General features: G+C 40.3%; 1 long non-coding RNA gene across 2 annotated transcripts in view; it reads right to left on the reverse strand.

Moving 5' to 3' along the window:
* Positions 1-4,955: 4,955 nt before the first annotated feature.
* Positions 4,956-12,608, reverse strand: part of LOC123860921 (uncharacterized) — a 65,747-nt gene continuing 58,094 nt past the window's right edge. The window contains exons 3-4 of one of the 2 annotated variants that reach the window (XR_010404881.1): positions 9,911-10,034; positions 4,956-9,383 (exon numbers count right to left, since the gene is read on the reverse strand). This is a non-coding gene — a long non-coding RNA (uncharacterized LOC123860921). Of the gene's footprint in view, positions 9,384-9,422; positions 10,035-12,608 lie in introns of those variants that run through there. The other variant, XR_010404880.1, reaches the window with a different exon arrangement.

The following is a 12,608-nucleotide window of genomic DNA, read 5'->3' on the forward strand; positions in this document are numbered from 1 at the left end:
AGGATGACCGACTTGTCCCAGCTTTCCTGGGACTTCGCTGAAATCTCACTCCTATTCCAGCATACTTGCTTACACCAGATGTTCATCAAATGGGCGGACACTCAATCAGGGTTTGCTGTTAGATTGATGGGTTCTGATCAGGGGCAGGCCCAGCATAGGGCAGGCTGAAGGCCAGGCAGGAGTACAACAGAGAATCTGGACCTGACTGTACTCCCTCCACTCCAGCTAACAAGTACAGGAAATAACACTAAAAATCTTCAAATCAGCAGAGAACTGGAGTTCCTCTGTGCAATGCATAGAACTGTCTATAACTCATTAGTTGTATGTTAGTTTCTCTCTGGAGACAGACCCCAGGCTTGGCTGATGCATGCAGGTAGGAGTTTGCTGCCGAGCAGAATGCCTCCCAGGAATGGGAGAGCTATTGTGCAACTCTGCTGGGTCATTTAAAATAGTTATCATTACATATCTGGCTCGGGAAATTGCAGAGGCCATATTTTTTAAATGAATATAAAGTTGAAAAGGAATTTTGACAAGTCAGATTCACCAAAGCCAAAATAGGCCACCCTGACTTGAGCTGTCAATAAGGTGTTAGGGAAGCCACTGGGAGATTAACACCCTTTCACAGTGACCCAGCTGTTCTCTTGAAGGTGATAACATGCAATCAGGCACAGGATGACGAACAAAAGCAAGTGGAGGTGACAATGGGGAGTTTTCATATCTGAGGATCCAGCAGACCTCCTACTTATTTTTCCCCAAAATGACAATTTTTCTTCTCTTAATCTAAGTAGCATTATTTTCCAACCTGCATCAACTACAAGAAAGGAAAGATTTCACTATTTTTCCTCCTATTATATTACATTGATTTTTCAGGAAGCTACTATATGAAGAGAAGCTCTCCATATAGAAAGAAAACCTCTCTCTCTCTGTGCATATATATATATATTTTTAATTGATTTTTGTTATGCCATTTATATTATACCATATTATTTTTATGTAAATATGTGTATACACACACGTGTGCACACACACACACACACACACATATATATAGACAGAAAGACGGGGACCAATGCCCATCCAAACACAACCTGTCCCATGACCAATTGAGCATATTGTGCGACATGTTGGGAAAAGTCACAACAACCCCCAGACCCACCCTCCCCATCTAGTCAGGATTCCTCTGGGGTCATAGGTGAATTGAACTGAAGTCAAATGCTCAGTGGCCTGGCTTCTCATAGCCCAGCTAACAACCCATTAAGAGGAAGGACTTGTATTTCCAGGATCCTGCTATATTTTTTGGTCAAATGGAAATACAGCAAATACAATAGACTCCAATGTTGCTTTTACAGTTTGCAAGAAAATAGAGCCTGGTTGGGGACATCGACTTCCCAAATGTTTAGGCACTGCGGAATTCAGTATTGGGGTTCCTCCCATTTTTAACATCTCTATCAAAATTCTTTAAATAGCTTGAATGCTCTATCTCTGTGTCATGCAGTGTCAGCAGTTAGCAGAACTCCCCTGCTTACACATCTGTCCTCCTGGGAAGTAGCAGTTTGACCCATCCCCATTCCCATTAAACGGTATCAAGCTTATTTGAGTATTCTGAAGACTTAGAGATGGTTTTCTGTGGTCTAAAATGATTGCCTTAAGTGGGCAATTTGAAGTTTTGTGGTTTTTTTTTTTTAATTTAAGGACACATAACAAAGAACAGGAGAGATACTGGAAAATTAAAAAGCAATTTTTTTTTTTTTGAGAAGGCAAGGAAGAGAATAGGCAACACCAGTAGTGAAATGGTAGTGGTCTGTCTTCTGAGTCTTCGTTCATGCTCTTCTTCCAGCTCTTATTGCCCAGTGTTTTAAATGAGCATGTATTAAATCAGATGGAATCTACATCTTCTTTTAGGCAAAGCTAAGAACTCTGTTCTGGATCTCCAAAAGCACTGGAGCAGTGCTTTGGTAAGTTAATCATTAGCTAGTAGGAATAATTTTAAAATGTAAGAGGAAATAAATAAAAGCAAATTAGATTTTCTTTTTTTAATAGCCGGAGGAAGAATATGGAAACATGCTTGGTCAACAAACAGTCAGGAATGTTCTTGGCCTCTAGAGAATGGTTTTGCCTTGGGGTAGCTCCAGCCATATCCTGGAGACTCAATTTCCACATCAGTAAGTACATGGTTGGGGTGAGACCAGGTGAACTTCAAGATCCCTTAGAGCCCTGACAGTCTGTGGGTCTAGAGAAAATAAATACGAATCAATTAAGATTCATTAGGATATTATTTTCACTTCTAGACTTCCAGCCTTAGAGAGAATGATAGAATTAGGTTTCTAAATACAAACGTAGTAAGCGTTCATTGTAGAAAAATAGAAAATAATGTCTCTCCCCCTCCTCCCCAAATATTCCTAAAATCCTAGTACCAGAAATAGACATTCTCAACATGGTAGTGTTTATCTTTCAGAATATTTCTTAAGCTAAAACATCAATACGCATATACCTACACATATAAATGAGATCCTATGTTGCATAAGTGAAGGAGATAGTCATCACTTTAAGTTTTCTAGAGACCAGGTTGGCATTATATATCAAAAGTCTTAGAAAATACATGTATTCTTTGATTTAGCAATGACATTGCTAACAAAGTCATAAGAGAAGTATACAAAAGTGTATGTTAAAAGGATGTTCACTATAGTGTTGTTTAGAATCAGTTCTTAAAAATGGAAACAGACCAAATGTCTTAAAGTCAGGATTCTGTTCGGTAACTTACATGGTACATTCACACTATGGAGTACGATGAAGCCTTTAATCATGATCCTCAGGTATATTTATTCAAGAATATGGAAAACTACCCAGGACCAGTACTTGGGGCAATTCCGCTGACAACTGCAGGTAAGGGAGCTTACTGAAATGCTTCCTTAAAGCCAGAGTGAAGCCGCCAGGATGGCGCCGCCCTGATTTGGGCTGCTGACAACAATTCCAGGCTCTCCATATGCTCTGTAGCTTCCAGAAATGGCAGAATAGCATTTCCCTCCTGCTGGTGCTTGTGGGCTTGCCACAACTGTTGCCGTTCCCGTCCTCATTCTCCGCACTATCTCCCAAAGCCTTTGCCCACACTTACCAAGGCCAGAGAGACACGTTCTTGAAGCTAAAAAAAGAAAAGAAGAGAAAAAGAAAAGACTGCTGGGTGGCGGCCCTCTTGCATTTCTCAGTGGCAGCAGCCTTCCTTCCTCTGGGGCAGGACAGGGGGTGAAGGCAGCCGGAGGGCAGGAAGGCAGAGGCAGCTGGAGGAGGCAGGAGAGGCATGGCAGTGTGCAGAGATGTCCAGCAGAGGGAAGGAGGGTCACAGAGGAAAAAGAAATCAAGAGACAAGGCTCTGGAGCTAGGGCAGGGAATTTCCCATTCTTTAAATAATCATAAAGGGGATGAAACTAAGATGCCATCGTGCTTTCTTTCCTTTGGTCATGTGACCAGTGAATGAAGGAAGGAAATTCAGAGTAGAGTCAGCCAGGTTCTGGGTTGTTGACTGGTCCCTGGGAAGGAAAAGCTTTCCTTCTTTCACCTGCTCCCTTTACCTTCCTTCTATCCCACTTTGATTCTCCTGAACGTAGACACTTTCCCATCTCTGTTGTCAGAGTCCAGCTGAACGTCCCATTGGCTGGGGTGGTGCTAACAAGATGGGGACCTAGATGGGAGAAAGGCTGCTGGTCCACCTGTGCAGGGTGGGATGTGTGTGAAGGCTCAACTATTCCTCCTCTACTTGTCAATGTGTTCATCAAGACTAAGAAAGTCCGAAAGTCCTGTACAGTAACTTCCTCATTCTCTCTGGGTTGTGGTTTGGCTGTACTCAGCTTCTACTGGGCATCATCTGGGTTTCTTTTATACCTTAATTTCTCTTAATTTCCTTTATTTCTTATCTCACTGACTCCAAGTATATTCATCAAAATTGGACTGTCAACAACCCTCTTTCCCTTTATGATTTGGAATAGTGCCCAATGATTAGTTAACTAATCCAACTCCTTCTCTAAAACAAAGCACACTTTTCCTCAACATCTCCATATTTTCCACCTCTATACTTCATTAATGTGCAATGACGAATGATCAATTTACCTTTCAAACGCAATAAACCTAAGGCACAACTATAAGCAATTAAAAGCCTGCCCCAGCAGCCCCTTCAGCTGCCTGGCAGTGCCTGCTGCCCCCACCCTCTTGCATTTTTGTGTACCCAACCACCACGAGGCCATTGGTAGGTGCAGCTTTTGGTGGCCTAATGCTATTGTGTTGTCCCCTGACTTCCAAGAATCCTGATTTCTTAACTAGGGTGATAAAATGTACAAGGGAAGTCCTGGTGTGACACAAAACTAATGGAGAATGTAGATCACCACATTCCCCAAATGAAGAGGAATCCAATGAGTCAACAACACAGCTTCACAGTAAAAGGGAATTCAATTACCGGAGCATCTACTATGTGCCAAATACTATGCTAGATGCTTCATGCCCACCAGGAACAATTATCCCTTCAGGTGCTGAAGACACAGTTCCTGTCCTCAAACCTAAACATGTAAACAAAGCAGTCACATAGTAACTGACTCATAGACATTTATAAGGGACATCCGCAAGGGGAAGTAGAAAGGGAGCAGACCAGAGAAGCATGCATTTATGATAATAAAAATAATCTGTTTAATAAGTGCTTACCAAGAGCCAGGCTCTTCATCATCTTCATCATCAGAGAGATATTGAATGATGTAGGTATTAAATTACTTTTGGGGCGCCTGGGTGGCTCAGTCAGTTAAGTTCCCAGAGTTCTGGAATCAAGCCCCACATCGTCAGGCCCCCTGCTCAGTGGGGAGGCTGCTTCTCCCTCTCCCTCTGCCACTCCCCCTGCTTGTGCTCTCTCTCTCTCAAATAAATAAATAAATAAAATCTTTTTAAAAAATTAATTAATTTAATTACTTTTACTGTCAGTGATCTCTTGGTATGTATAGTGGCTACTTATTGACCTGAGAAAGAATTGTCTTATTTTGTGAACATGTGGATGAAGTGGAGGTTTTTTTTTTTTTAAGATCTTATTTATTCATTTGAGAGAGAGAGACACAGAGAGAGCACAAGCAGGGGGAGAGGCAGGCTCCTTGGAGCCTAATACGGAGCTTGATCCCAGAACCTGGAGATCAAGCCGAATGGAAGGACCCAGAAATTCCCCTTCTAGGAATGCATCTTACACATGCAAAAATAGACACTCTTTGTGACCTGAGCCGAAGGCAGACACTCAACCATCTGAGCCACCCAGGCACCCCAAAGTGGAGTTTTATTAAAACCAAACAACAATAATTAGTCATAATGGTTTAAAAGCTTCTAATTCTGGAACATAATTAATACTAAGTAATATTTTAATGTAATTGTTATTTAAACCACAACACGAATTATAACTAGTATTAGTTGTGATGATTAATAATTTTTTAGTACATTCTAGAAATCATCTCATTTATCACTCCTACTAACCTGTGTAAGAGATTCTATTATGGGTCTCATTTTACAGACAAGGAAACTGAGGCACAGAAAGGTGAGGCCATCTATGCCTAGTTTTACATGTGGTGAGTGGCAGAAGTGAGACTGAAACCCGATTCCACTTGGTTCTGAACCCACAGTGTCTTAACCCATGACCACACCAACTAGATTCAGTTACTAGTTTTTGTTTAAGTAGGCTCCATGTCCAACGTGGGGCTTGAACTCATGATCCTGAGATCAATGGTCACATGCTCTACTGACTAAGGTAGCCAAGTGCCCCCAACATCAGTTACTAGTTTTAATAATAAAGAAATCACAATTTAAAGAAACCTCTAGGGTATGTTTCAATATGATAGGTAAAATCTACTTGAAAACTAACTGCATCCATCTTTTTTTATATTTCTGATAATCAACAAACAAGTTAACTCTCCCATTTCCAGAGGGTTTATCTATAAGAGTGTTCATCCCTATTAAATTCTTCCTTATTGAAAGAATTTTTTCTTTTTTTTTTTTTTTAAGATTTTATTTATTTATTTGAGACAGAGAGAATGAGAGAGAGAGAGAGCACATGAGAGGGGGGAGGGTCAGAGGCAGAAGCAGGCTCCCTGCCGAGCAGGGAGCCTGATGCGGGACTCGATCCAGGGACTCCAGGATCATGACCTGAGCCGAAAGCAGTTGCTCAACCAACTGAGCCACCCAGGCGCCCCGAAAGAATTTTTTTCTTATTGAAAACTCCTAGCATGGCTTTCAACCATCCAAGCTGACTTTAAAAAGGGGGTGATTGCCTCTTTTATAAACAGTTCTTTGTTTGCAGTCCTGACACCTGTGAAAGCCAAAATTGTTTTTCCCTTGCTGCTTCTTGCTTGTGGGATGCAGGCTCTGGGGCCTTACTGAGAGACATCACTCACAATAGACCATAGGGACCCTTGCATGGATGGCATCCACCCATGGTGCTTCCTGAAGAAGCTGTCTGGAAACCCAGGCCTGACAGGGCTTCTGGGGAACCTCCTGACTGCCTGATGAAGACATCACACACCAAAGGGAACATTTAAACTCAGCTGTCTGCTTTGCATTCTGAGGAATGCAAATCTCTTTGTCCTACACCCCAGCCTCACCCCACTGTACCTTGCAATGGAAGAATCAGGACCTGACTCCTAACCCAGTTGCCAATGATTTAGTGTGTTGCCCTCTCTTATTAGGAGTTGAGAAATGCTTTGAATGATCAAAATGTTTTAAGATTCCCCCAATTTTTTCTTCTGAAAATTGCCTCTTATTCTGCCTAGGGTTAGTTTCTCTGGTTTTTGATCACTTTCCCTACTATCCTGTGGGTTTTCACTGCGTGTTGATGGGTACTTTGAACTTGCTGAGTATTACAAGTGGGGGCTAAGCTTGTATTATGTAGTAGGTAACTTCAAGGACATGAAGCTAAATGGAGCAAAAAAGGATTCTAAGATTTTTACTGGAGGAATTTTTGCCAAATATCATACTCAAAATAATAAGAATCTGAACCTTTCCCCACCAAATTTCTCTCTGGAAAGATGAAGATGTTAGAGCGCACGGCTTATAACCTCCATCTCCACATAAATCATTTTATGCTTGAAGAGATTTTTAAAACCCATAAATCTGCATCCTATTGTAAGATTCCCACGCAGGAGGATGTTTTAATGAAGGCTGCTGAAGTTTCAGGAGAAGCTTCCCTACGACAATGGGGTTTAGGATCGTAACTGAAAAAAGAAAAAAATAGAAGTGCTCGTTCTTAACCTCTGCTATGCTGAAGATGGATACGTGATTTATTAAAATGGTCCAGATTCAAGAGAAGGCCACCTGTAGCTGACCCCACACATCTGTGAATCCAAAACCTAAAGCAAGGTAGGCTTGAGTCAAAATAACACCTTGTTACATCAAACAATGAGGAAGGACCTTTGAAACAAAAATTCTTTCAGTCTTATATGATCTAGTGGACTGCAACAGTTCTCCCTTTTGCAAATATAGATACTTCCTAAAAGTTCAAAACCAATTATGTTTTCTGGACATTTGTACACCTCTTTCAAGACCCAAGTCCCCTCCCGCATTCTCAAATGTTTCAGCTCATTCAAGTAACTTTATTCAGAAATGTTCAGTGCATTTCCACTGAGACCCCCATCTCCGGATAACTGTTAGTTTTCACTGGCTGGGTTAGAAAGTCAAGGTGTCTTTACCCTCCCGTGGCAGTTTCTATGTATTTTCCAAATAGCGCTCATGATTTTCTACTTGAAATCGCTATTTGTATACATTTCTTGCTACCTAATCTACAAGCTTCATGAGAGCAGGAACCATCTACCTGTAAAGATTGCATCATATCATTTTATAGCCCATCCAATCATTTTATAGCACTTTGCAAATGATAGTTACTCAGTAAATATGAATGGAAGGACCCAGAAATTCCCCTTCTAGGAATGCATCTTACACATGCAAAAATAGACACTCTTTGTAGCATTGCCTTTCACCATAAAAATTAGGATCTACATAAAATGCCCACCAACAGAGGAATGGTGAGATAAGCATCCATAGCATGCAAACTATGGATTGCTATGTATCTAAAAATATATAAAAAATATACACACACACTTGATAACAGGAACAAATTAGATAAGACATGGCAAAGTGTCCGTGATATTATGATGTGAAAAACGTTAAAAAGGGAAGTTGCAGAAAATATGTATAGTACCCCCCCTTTTTTTTTAATAGTTTTCTTTTTTTTTTCTTTTTTTAAAGATTTTTATTTATCTGTTTAACACAGAGAGAGAGCACAAATAGGCAGAGCAGCAGACAGAGGGACAGGGAGAAGCAGGCTCTCCGCTGAGCAGGGAGCCGGATGCGGGGCTCGATCCCAGGACCCTGGGATCATGACCTGAGCCGAAGGCAGACGCTTAATGACTGAGCCACCCAGGCGCCCCAAGTACTCCCCATTTTTTAACCGGTGCATACATATGTGCTATATTATATACTATAACATATTTTTATACATCAAAGAATGTCTGAAAGGATATACAGTATGCTCTCATGAGCAACTATCTGGGAAGCACGATGTGGTGGAGAAAAGGAGAATTGTACTCCTTTATATGGATTTTGATGCTGCTGATACTCTTTATGTTGAGTATGTATATCTTTACAATAAAAGCTGAAGGAAAATAAATATTATCTGAATGAATGAATGAATGAAAATTGAATGAATAAAGCCTACACTACCAAATGGTCCATTCTGGAATACCTATTCTGGTTATGAGGACACGCTGTGAAATCAGTCCTCTCCTAGGGATGGAAACATTACAGGATAAGACAGGTATTTACTTAAAGGCAACATAGCATCATACAAAATATCGTATCCTAGGAGCCCGTAGATTAAATTCCTGGATCATCTACTACCTACAGAGCTATGCGACTAGATAGCTTCCCTAGATCTTAGTTTTCTGATTTAAAAATAAGGTGGAGCTGATTTATAAAATAAGTTTTATGAAAAAGGGTCCCAAAATTCCTTTGAATTCTAACTTTCTTACCCCTTGGTGGGGGTGGGTCATCAAATGGCCAGAGCATTAAAGATTTTAGGTGCACCGCTATTAGAAGACAGGCAGTTAACTGAATCTGACATTGAAAAAAAGAAGTACTTAGAAGGTTAACATTCATTTTATACTTTGCTTCATGATATAAATTTAGGCTTTCATCTGCATTCAACCCTACATAACAACTTATAAGACAACGGAACACTGTTTACAGCATGACATTTCAAATATCCAGATGATGGTCCATTTGGAATAGATTACATCTCTGCTTTCTGTCATCAAGCTTTCTTGGACCCATATTGCCTCCATATGTAGCCAGGAACCATTTGCTGGTCCAGTTATCTTTCACTGGGGGGAAGGAAAAATGGGGGAAAAGTTTAACCCAGAAGTATTTCTTAATATTCTCTTCTTTCTAACTTTTCTAGATTAGAAAGTAAAAAAGGTATATACTGGTGGATGAGCGAGTAGCATCCATTAATAATGCCATAACAGAAGGGAACCTGAATCTCATCAACATGAAATGTAACCTCCTATCTCAGAAGCCATATTGATCCATGAATTTTACTCCAAATACATTGCAAATATAAGACCAGGAGGGTCACTCAGATATAATCTAATGAGAAGAGCTTCTTTTTTTATTTTTCAGCCTTGGGTTTTTTTTTAAAGGTAACTTCTTTGAATCATGACATCCTATTAGCTGCAAAAGGGGCCAATGCTTTGCATTGTCCCCAGTGATATTATATACAGTTCTTTTTATGGTTTCTGACAGAGGATCTTAATTAGACCTTAGAAAGGACAAGTACATTTTTTAGCCAACTTTGAAAGACGATCTCACCCACCTAATTCTACTTGAAAATCAATACATATAGTTCTACCTTTAGCAGTTACCAGAATGATATCCACACTGGACCACCTCCCAGGCACCTGCATCTTGTTTTCGTTGCCCAGATATTCTTTTGTTTCTTTAAGAGCTCCAAAGAAAGATCCAGCCTGACTGCCCTGAGAACAATGGGAAATAAAAAGTTTCAGAGTCAGAAGAAAGATAGAAAGCGTTTCTCTCCTTGAACTGGGAAGCCTGTGAATTTTGGAACAGTTGCCAGAGAGGGTGATAAAATCAGAGCTGACAAAAAAAATGACCACATGAGTTCTCTGATATACACTTGCCCCCCACAAACTCTTCTGATTCCTTCCAAGCACTTTCCTACCTCCCCGACGGTTGACAAGGCATCCCATCTTCCCCATGGCAGAACCTCAAACTAGGCCAGTCTTCCTCACCCGAGCAGTGTCCAGCAATGGAATATTTTCTTCCAACCCTGTCCAAACATGCCTTGCCTGTGTAGACCCTTCCAATCTGTAGACACTCAAACAATTAAGCTATTAAAGTAAGAACTAAACTATAAACTTTGTTTTAGTGCCTTCTGAGAGTAAAGCCATAGATCCAAGACAAGGTTTCCCAATTCCTGCCTGCCAATCCTACACTTGTTCCCCCTAATCCCAGGCGCAATCTTACAGATCTAAATACTGGATTCCAACTAATCATTTCCAGTGGCTTAAAGTTGGCCTGAAAGATGGAAATTATTTGCCATCATTCCTTACCCTCTAAAAGCAAAAACTACAGTTGCTTAGAGAAGCATGGATAACTGCCAAAGGAGGTGGGCAAGATAAGTACCTTGTCATAGGGAAGGTGGATCTTTCAATGAATCTACCATGATACCATACCACCCACCTATGAAACTGACCCAACCTTAAATATACCCCTTCTGGGGGTGCCCGGGTGGCTCAGTCAGTTAAGTGTCCAACTCCTGATATCAGCTCGGGTCATCTGGAGATTGAGCCCCACATCGGGCTCCACACTCAGTGGGGAGTCTGCTTTAGATTCTCTCCTTCTCCCTGTGCCCCTCTCCACCTCCTTCTAAAATAAATATATAAATCTTTAAAAAAAAAAAAAAAAAACAGTTTACTCCTTCTGATTCAGTACTGCAAGGACAGAAGTGCCCATACAGTCCATCTACAACACGCTCTGTGGTGATAAAGCCAACTTCTTCCATCATTGACTATTTAATGATTTAAGTCGTAAGCTTTAAAATCAACAAAATCTTCACTAAACATTTAAATTCAGTGGAAAAACAACATAAATCACCACTGTTCTTGGATGCCATACTCACAGGAATGTGTTTTTATGTCACCCAATTCTAAACTTGTAAGCATTTATTCAAGTGTTATGGCAAAAGCATGCAGTGTTCACTTATAATGAAAAGCAGCCCACCTAAAAACTCTATTCAGCAAATTTTATTAGTCAGCTCGAATTTGGAAAAATCTTTCTGACATCATATAATCCCATTTGATCTCCAGATTATTGTACTGAATTAACACATTCGTTACACATGTATCATGGACCCACCATATACAAAGTAGCCATCAGAATCAATAACATATGTTGACACCGAAATTGTCCAACTTTGACTAAACAAGCCAATTGTTTGGTGTTTGTATAGAAGCATCATTTCTTTTCAGTGGCTTGGATTTGTGACTTTTCTCTCTCCCACCCCACCCCCACCTACACATGCCCATTAACACAGGAATCAAATTACCCTTGTTTTAGTCATATCAGGGCACTTCACCACAGATGTCTTCTGAAACCCTGTTAGATAACCAGAATCCCTCATTCATATTCACGCATGTCTCAATTCTTTCTGCAGGATTTCAACACATTTTTCCAAATTGTTTGGCATTCTTCTTCTCCTATAAAGTTTCTGAAGTTAGCCTTAGCTTTCTTTCAGATGAAAACTGCCCAACACACTAAATAACTCCTATTGATAATGAAGTTTGATCCATCCAATCAACTGTTACACGATCATTTACACAATTTAGCCAGTAGAAAATTCTAGTTTAACTGCTCACAACATGGCTGATGGCATCCTGTTCAAAATTAAGCCCTTTATGGGTTTTCTTATTTTTTAGCTCATTTGCCACTAAATCAAACTTAATGTTTCTGTAAACTCAACTTCATTCAAGGTAATGAGATTAGCAAATAGGGAGCGTCAAAATCCCATGGATCTGCAAAAACCAGTAAGGTCTGCACCTGATGCTAATTTCCCTACCTGGAAATCTTAATAATAGTCTCAAGCTCGTTATTTATTTTATTCACTATGAGCTGGACCCTCATTTCCAAATAATTCTGGACCATTCAGATTTCATGATTGGCTGATGAAAAATTTCTCTATAATGAGGAGTTGGATTTTTCGTAGCAGAACTAACATAATTCCAATGAGGAATTGGACTTTTCATAGCAGGATCTAGCATAATGATACATACATGGTGAATAATTTGTGTAATGCACATGTTTTTTCCAAAAGGCTGCACTTTTGAGGAAATGAACAAAGACTACCCAAAGGAGAACAAGCAGAGTCTATCCATCTATCTTGAGTTTACTGTATCAAGGGAGCCAGCTGCTATCAAACATGCTTGGTAAAGACTCAAAGGCAGGCAGAGTAGGAGGAGAGTATTGTGGTGGGGAAAAGGAAGGCTTCAGGTATGTCCCAAGTGGAGGCTGGAAATGGGTTAACTAGAAGG

The sequence above is a fragment of the Mirounga angustirostris genome, unplaced genomic scaffold (genome assembly GCF_029215605.1).
Source record: "Mirounga angustirostris isolate CCGP_5_RB_7025 unplaced genomic scaffold, mMirAng1.0.hap1 SCAF_9, whole genome shotgun sequence".
Taxonomy (NCBI): Eukaryota; Metazoa; Chordata; class Mammalia; order Carnivora; family Phocidae; genus Mirounga; species Mirounga angustirostris.